The following is a 7,448-nucleotide window of genomic DNA, read 5'->3' as shown; positions in this document are numbered from 1 at the left end:
AAATGTTGAGACAAGATTTGGAGTGATACATTACATTCTTTTTTCTTTTGGTAAAATAGAGAATTCAATTAAAACTAAAGATTAACAATGGTCTCAAGGCAACGCCTATTAGAATACAATCCTGACAAATCAAAATCAATAAAAGACTGGATTTCCACAAGTGGACAGTCATAAACTATAAGATCAAAATCTTGTTGTCCTCCCATTCTAGCCAGACCATCAGCACACCTATTTGCTTCTCTATAACAGTGCTAAAACCGGACTTGAGGGATCTGAGTGATCAACAGCCTGCAATCATCAACAATGGAGGAAATGATAGTATTAGTTTGGTTGGGATTCGCAAGAACATCAAGGATGGCTTTAGCATCCATCTTTATTTCTACAGCTTGGCTATTCCTAATAATACAAAGGGAGAGAGCATCTCGCACAGCCCATAATTCTGCCATGAAACTAGAAGTTATGCCAATGCGTCTGGAAAATCCAAGTAACCAAGCTCCAGTTTCATCACGAAGAATTCCCCCACCTCCTGCCATTCCCAAGTTACCCAAGGATGACCCATCCATGTTGAGTTTGATCCACCCCTAGGAGGTTTTTCCCATTTGATTGATTTGAGAATGTATCGAACAGAGGCTTTCCCATTAATAACACAGTGATTGAATTCCAGAGCTTTTTGGGTGACTTCAAGATGGATATTTTGAGGGAAAGGTTTGTTGTGAAACACAGTGGCATTCCTCTTAATCCATATGATCCAGATGGCAAAGAGAAAGGTGATGCTCCAGGATGTTTGGTTCTGCCCCTTCCCAGCTTTTTCTGTAGCATTTCTGGCTAGCCAATTAGCAAAATCACCTGAGAACAACACATTATCATGAGTAGCAATGCCCAGATTTTGCCATACCGTTCTGACCACCCTACAATCACGAAGAATCTGAATGATTTTTTCTGCTTAATCGTTGCATAAGGGGCACAGAGGATCTAAGTTAACTCCCCTTGCAGTGAGACAGGATTTCACTCCAATGCTATTGTGAAGGCACTTCCAGAAAAAGAATTGGATTTTGGGCAGAGTTTGAATTTTCCAGAGCCATTCTCCCTCGAATGGAATGTGCTCGTTATCCGTAGCGAGGTCATAAGCACTCTTTAGATCAGATACTCCTCGCGAATTTTCAGCCCAGGCCAGTTTATCACTACTTGCAGCTGTAAAGGCATACGAAGTTACTTGGATTTCCAGTTTCACATTGGGGGGGAGATCCATAGAAATTTAGACCAATTCCAACCCCTTTCAGAGACCACATCCTTCACTCTAAGGTTGTCCTCTCCCGCAGGAAGAGGGCTTGGATAGTGCTTCTCACTGGATATTTTTCACTTAACTGCATACCACACTTCCATCTTCAGCACACAGCACGGCTCCTGCACCAGCTTGTCCAGGATTTTCTTTCAAAGCACCATCAAACAGAAGAATACAGGAAGGCTGGGAAACTTGGATGACTTTCATATACTTCAACATCATGCAGAACACGAAGATCAGATCCTTTATTAACAGGCAAGGTCCAGAGGCTGGACCAGTGACATTGCAACTGCTTGGTTATGTTATAATTTGTTGATGCCAAATGCCACAAAAACTTTGCATATAACAGGACTCGCAATTTTCATTTGCAAATACAAGAGCATATTTCTTCCATAAAGCATATACATTATATACAAAACCATTGTACAGCCACATCACATGTTTAAAATTTGGGGAGTTACATTCATAGATAAATGAATATCCAAAATAAGAATCCAGATTAAGATATAAAGAGCCCCAACACAAAAGACCAGACTTAGAAAAATCTGGCTTTCCAAGCATTCAGGCAAGTTCCACAGTTATAGATAACTAAACCTTTTACATCCATAGTTCCATTACATATTTGTAACCAGTGGAACAAGATGTATACAAAATTAAAATACCATATTATATGCATGCAAGTAGATCCATGGGAGTCCAAATCTTCTGTCTCACTTTTCCTGCTCCACTCGATACTCCACCAATAAAAGCTTACCACGTGTTAACATAATTAATTAAATACTATCATTAATTAATAATGGTAATATTAATAAGTCAATAATTATAGTATTTAATTAATTATGTTAACACGTGGCAAGCTTTTATTGGTGGAGTATAGAGTAGAGCAGGAAAAGTGAGACAGAAGATTTGGATTCGATCCATGGACATCAATAGTTTTAAAATTATATACATAATAATATATGCATGTATAGAAATACATATAGTTTTAGTTCTGGTGGTGGTACATGAATGGTAGATATCAGGTCAGCAGCTTACACTGAGAGAAGAAATTACTTCAGCTTGATTGCTATAGTCTGACTTGAACTGTTTCTTCTGAGGATTTGTTGAAAATGAAGTTGATCCAGACACCTCCTGCGGTACAAGAACCAGACAAAGTGATTACTCACCACTACATCAATATCAATCCACCTTTTCTATTCTCAAGATGTTCACAAATAACAGCTTGGAAAAATGCTATTCATTCTGGGGAATTCTATAATGAACTCATCAAAACTTGTCTTTGACAAACTGTGGACTGGATTCTCAAATTAATGTCTGCATTGGAAACTGCCACAAATTTCTTTTCAAAATCTATATCCTTCAATTGATTCCAACATTCTATGGACTATGTCTTCAGACACAAATTTCTAATGAAGCATATGTTATCCATTTTAACTTACAACACTGTCCGAATCAAGCACTCCTTGTAATCTCTTTGTGGGAAAATCCTTGTCAGCTGCTTTTACTCCGAAAGAAGCTGGTTGCTGAAAGAAAAATGATATACCCAATCATACAGTCAATAATTCAAGTAAAAATTTATCGTATCAAAACAATGTTGTTATCTAATATGTTCAACACCATGGAAGAAAGGTGCTATCAAAAGAGTCTTGATAACATGTAATATAGACACCACAATGGATTCAATGTCTTTTTTACACCCGACAGGGGACTTTTTTTTTTTGGGGGGGGGGGGGGGGTGTTCAGTGTTATGTCCACCAAAAAAAAACAATAAAATGATCAACAGTAAAAACTGAACTGAAAAGAAAAGCAAAGGAACAGCAATCAAGCTTCTTCTTTAGTCCAAAGACAGTATAAGGCTTGTAAATGGTTCAGAGATACCATACATCAAAATGTGGAAGAACGATTCAAAACTTTCATAATAATGATGTGCTTTCACAATATCATCTGTCACATCAGCAGCGCCAACAGAATAAGTAGCATTCTTAAGCCCATGCGAGGCAAGGTGCTCCTCAGCATCCTTAGACAAGTAATATCCTTTGTACACACTTATGGAAGGATTCCACACCGCACCTATAAAGGAAAAGAAACCTTATTTCTGTCCGTTTTTAGTTTTTTATGAATGAATTCGTTAATAATTTAGCCCGTGACAAGATGGAAAGATCCTACTAGGTACCAACAAACTAGGTAAAACCATGATATTTAACACAGACTGAACTTAAATCATTCTTCAGACTATGGTTACAACTCAAAAGTCTCAAAGATCAGAAGTGAGAACCATCTTATACTAATACAACATAGCCAGGAGTTCAACTAAGTTTTATTGAAGACAGAAATTCAGAGCGATTACATTACTTTCTAACATAAACGCATGCTTGAACTTGAAAGCATAAAGAGCAACAGATGGACTTTAAAACCATCCAAATTCACCTTAATTTAACCCTTTTGGACAAGAAACCTAGGTTACAGACTGCCAATTGAACAATGTAACAAACACATGCAAGAAAGCCCCAGTCTTAAACACAATGCAGACAAAATCAAAATAAAATAAGATTTAAAAAAAAAAAAAAAAAAAAAAAAAAAAATGATTCCTTTTCACTTCCCTAATAAATTTTAGGGAATCCATAGAAACAAACACTAAATTTATCCAAATAAAGAAGACCCCTAAGAGAAAATCCAAATGGGTATGTAAAAACTTGACTAGAAGATTAGACAAACCCACAAAGGAATTAACTTTTTTACATATAAGTTTCAAACAAAGATAAAGTCAGAAACTTTAATTTTTAGGTTGAAAAAGATTACAGAAGACCCGGATTGAGCTTGGCAATCACTCAAACTCTTGTAAAATGCCAACAATATTCCCTTTCCGTACAACATAAAAAGCGTCCTTCTGTTCCGCCATTGATGTCCCAATACCCAAAAATCCTAGTGACCCAGCACAGCACTGCACTGCAAGTAAAGCACCAAGTATGATAAAAATCATAAGCATCCAAAAAATTCAATCAAAAAAGCAATGAACTTTCGACTTTGGAAATAAAATATTTCCGTAGCTTAGCACAGAGAGTCTGAGTAGTTCAGAGAGAGAGGTCTAGTCAGTTACAGAGTTACTACTACTTTTTGAAAGAGTGGCAGAATGAGAGAGATGAAGAACGAGACAGAATCAATGAACATTAGAAAAATGGTTGGTAGGCTTTGGCGGGAAAGGGTTTCTGGGCCATGGAGTCCAAACCTTCAACCTCAGGCCTACAAGAGATAAATTATTGTGAAGTTTTGATATGGGCTATCTAATTCATATACTGTTCTAGTCAAAAAATAATTCATATATTGTTCTTTTTATTCTAAATTTCTTGTTTTTTTTTTTTTTTTGGTTGAGTGAGATCAACTATGATAGGTCAAGATTTTTTGTGATTTTCATTATTTGATAGGTTAAGATTCTCTTATACATATTTGTGGGGGCCAATTAATTAGGAAGTATTGTTAAAGCAGTATTAACTAGGCCTATAGCCCTATCCGAGGACGTTAGACCATTCAAGGAGGCCCAAATAAGGTTATGAGGAGTATAGAATGAAGAGAGGAGTAGAGACAATGTGAGATGGGTCCAATAAGCGTTCGAGGACAAAAGCGTTCAAGGACAAAAGCCTTCTCGGCAACATGTGTCCGAGATAAATCTGAGTGCCATATCATCACGGAATTACATCACAACTAAGGGTGAGACATTGGACCAAGGATAAGAAAAGAAAGGTAAACAAATATCTTTAAAAGCTGCTACCTCCACATTAAATGCCTCTCAACCAACTCTCCGGCCGCATTAATATGGAAGTGATGCCTGAACTGTGATCAAGCAGCCTTACAGCTACTAGTTGATGGTTCTGAGAGGTGCTGGATGGGACAGGAAAGAGTCCCCCAAATCTAACCTACACGTGTGTGGTAAAGATGACACCAAGATTGTAGTATATAACATGGAAAGATGTACTGAGAAAGGGGAGAGAAAAAATAAAAGATAAGGATTGGAACTCTTGTACAATTTTATTTTTGAACGAAACCATATGATACGAACTACTTAATCTGTTCCGAGGATAGATTTTCGAATCTTACTTGCGTCAAACTGTCTTGAACCGTTAAATCTAATTGTTTTTCTTCTGGGATAGATCTAGTTCTTCTATTCACGCTCTACAAATTTATTGTTTGGGCCGTTAGGGTTTGAACCCAATCCAGTTTTGGGACCAATCCAATTTCAATCCTTACAATATTTACCAACCATACAAATATATAAGTAAAGATACAAATCACTTTACCTAGTTTACTCAATCAAAACTTGAAGATTATCTAAGCTTTATAAAATTGTTTAAACTTTAAACGGTTTAAAACTGTAAATATTATTATTATTATTATTATTATTATTATTATTATTACTACTACTAAAGATTGAAAGACTTTTTTTATTTTATGAGAGTCATATTACAAAAGACGTAAGTCTATAACTGTAAGTACCAATATTTTGTTGTTTGCAGCATAAAAAAATTATGGACAAAATTTAGTTACAAAATTGGTTGTAGCCTTAAACTACAACCTTATTCAATAAAATAAAAAGTACTACATATTTTGAAAATCTAACCGTTGAATAGCATGTTTTTTACTTTCTTAATACACATTTCAAATTTTGTGTTAAACGGATATTATTTACTATATAATCTTTTTTTTTTTAGAAACATTTACTATGTAATCTATAAGCTTATATTTAATGTATAATTTTAAACTACAAAAACTTACAATTTAAACAATTTATTGATGACATAACTATTGATCTTTAATTTTTCAGAAATTTTGCAACTATGGAGTTTATAAGAATAGGTTACAATCAATTTTGTAACTAAATTTTGTCCAAAAATTATTTTTAAAAAAAGATAATGTTTAAGAAAAATGGGAGAAGAAAAGACGGGAATAAATGTAACCCATTCGACAAAGTTCCAATACAAAATCTTCTCAAAAAAAAAAATAAATAAAAAAGTTCTAAAACAAAAATAAAGGAGTTAGCTCAAAAAACTTGGTTACAGACTTACAGGCCCAATCCACTTTTTTTTTTTTTTTTTAGCTCAAAAGTAGAGTAGGAGAAGAAAGTTTAAACGCAATTTTGAAGCCAAAAAACAACGCATACAATTCAAGGACAATGGCGTCGCCCGGGTTCGAACCGGAGACCTTCAGTGTGTTAGACTGACGTGATAACCAACTACACCACGACACCTCTTTGGTTCTAGGAGTTCGGTTGATTATCATAACGCATCAGAGTTGTTTTGGGCAAGCAACTCGTATTGGAAAGCATTCCCAACTCTGTCGAAACGGTCCAAGTTGGGGAATGTAGTTGGACGAGTGAAAAGTATGTACGGAGGTCATGGGACTTCATTGGACAACTCTGTAATGATGTTATATACCTATATCCATGGAATTGAGCACAAAAACCAAACTGGTAAGGGCATGCTACATGCTTAATGCTCTGACCCTCTATCTTTTATTAAATTACTTTATAATTACATTGCAAAGTACTAAATAATATCATTGTGAGTGAGTCATGACTAAGTGAAATTTGTGATTGTTATTCATCAAAAAAGAAATTTGTGATTGTTATATTGTCGTGCAGATGCTGCCAATGATGATGTTCCCATGTTTTATAATTTGTCTTCCTTGAAGTTTTATGGTTTGCTTTGGCGTTAGTGCTGTGCCTGGGATGCAGTGCGACTCTTGCCTTGTTATGTTCCAAAGCTACAAACACTTGCCTTTTGAATCAACAGACCACCCTATGTTTGGTAGTCTTGTACTTACCAGTTACTTGGAGGAGCCATTGGATATTCCTGAATGTTTGTCATCACACCTCATGACCTGTCATTATAAAGGTATTTCAGAGAATGAGGTAACGATGGAACTTGTAAGACAAATCCTGAAGGAAGCAAGAGTATTAAAGATAATGAAAATCATGGCTGAAAGTCATCTAAGCCCCAAGGGAAGGCTTTGTATTCGCAAGGAGTTAATGAAGTTCTCGAGGAGCTCCCAGGCTTGTCAAATTGCATTTGACTATGGGAATTTCTAATTTTAGTCTCTCTGTGTCTTTTAATTGGCAAGAGTAGTAGTTTTAATGGATACTCATTGTTCTTTTCATCTTTCATTTAAAACTTTA

The 7,448-nt window shown here is 35.6% G+C and overlaps 1 long non-coding RNA gene and 1 other non-coding gene across 4 annotated transcripts; both read right to left on the bottom strand.

The window, feature by feature from the left end:
- Positions 1-235: 235 nt before the first annotated feature.
- On the bottom strand, positions 236-4,513 carry LOC126714965 (uncharacterized). Of its 3 annotated transcripts, none has more exons than XR_007651719.1 (5): positions 4,082-4,513; positions 3,166-3,352; positions 2,722-2,805; positions 2,318-2,413; positions 236-288 (listed from the first exon to the last, which is right to left on the bottom strand). It is a non-coding gene; the product is annotated as an uncharacterized LOC126714965 (long non-coding RNA). The 3 variants fall into 3 exon arrangements; XR_007651718.1 differs by lacking the exon at positions 236-288 and adding an exon at positions 1,448-1,492; XR_007651717.1 differs by lacking the exon at positions 236-288 and having other exon boundaries at positions 2,274-2,413.
- Positions 4,514-6,447: 1,934 nt separating this feature from the next.
- Positions 6,448-6,521, bottom strand: TRNAV-AAC (transfer RNA valine (anticodon AAC)). The gene has a single exon. It is a non-coding gene; the product is annotated as a tRNA-Val (tRNA).
- Positions 6,522-7,448: the final 927 nt, after the last annotated feature.

Source organism: Quercus robur, chromosome 2 (assembly GCF_932294415.1).
Source record: "Quercus robur chromosome 2, dhQueRobu3.1, whole genome shotgun sequence".
In the NCBI taxonomy this organism is placed as follows: Eukaryota; Viridiplantae; Streptophyta; class Magnoliopsida; order Fagales; family Fagaceae; genus Quercus; species Quercus robur.
The sequence above is the reverse complement of the archived record's forward strand: the minus strand, read 5'-3'. Positions and strand labels throughout refer to the sequence as shown.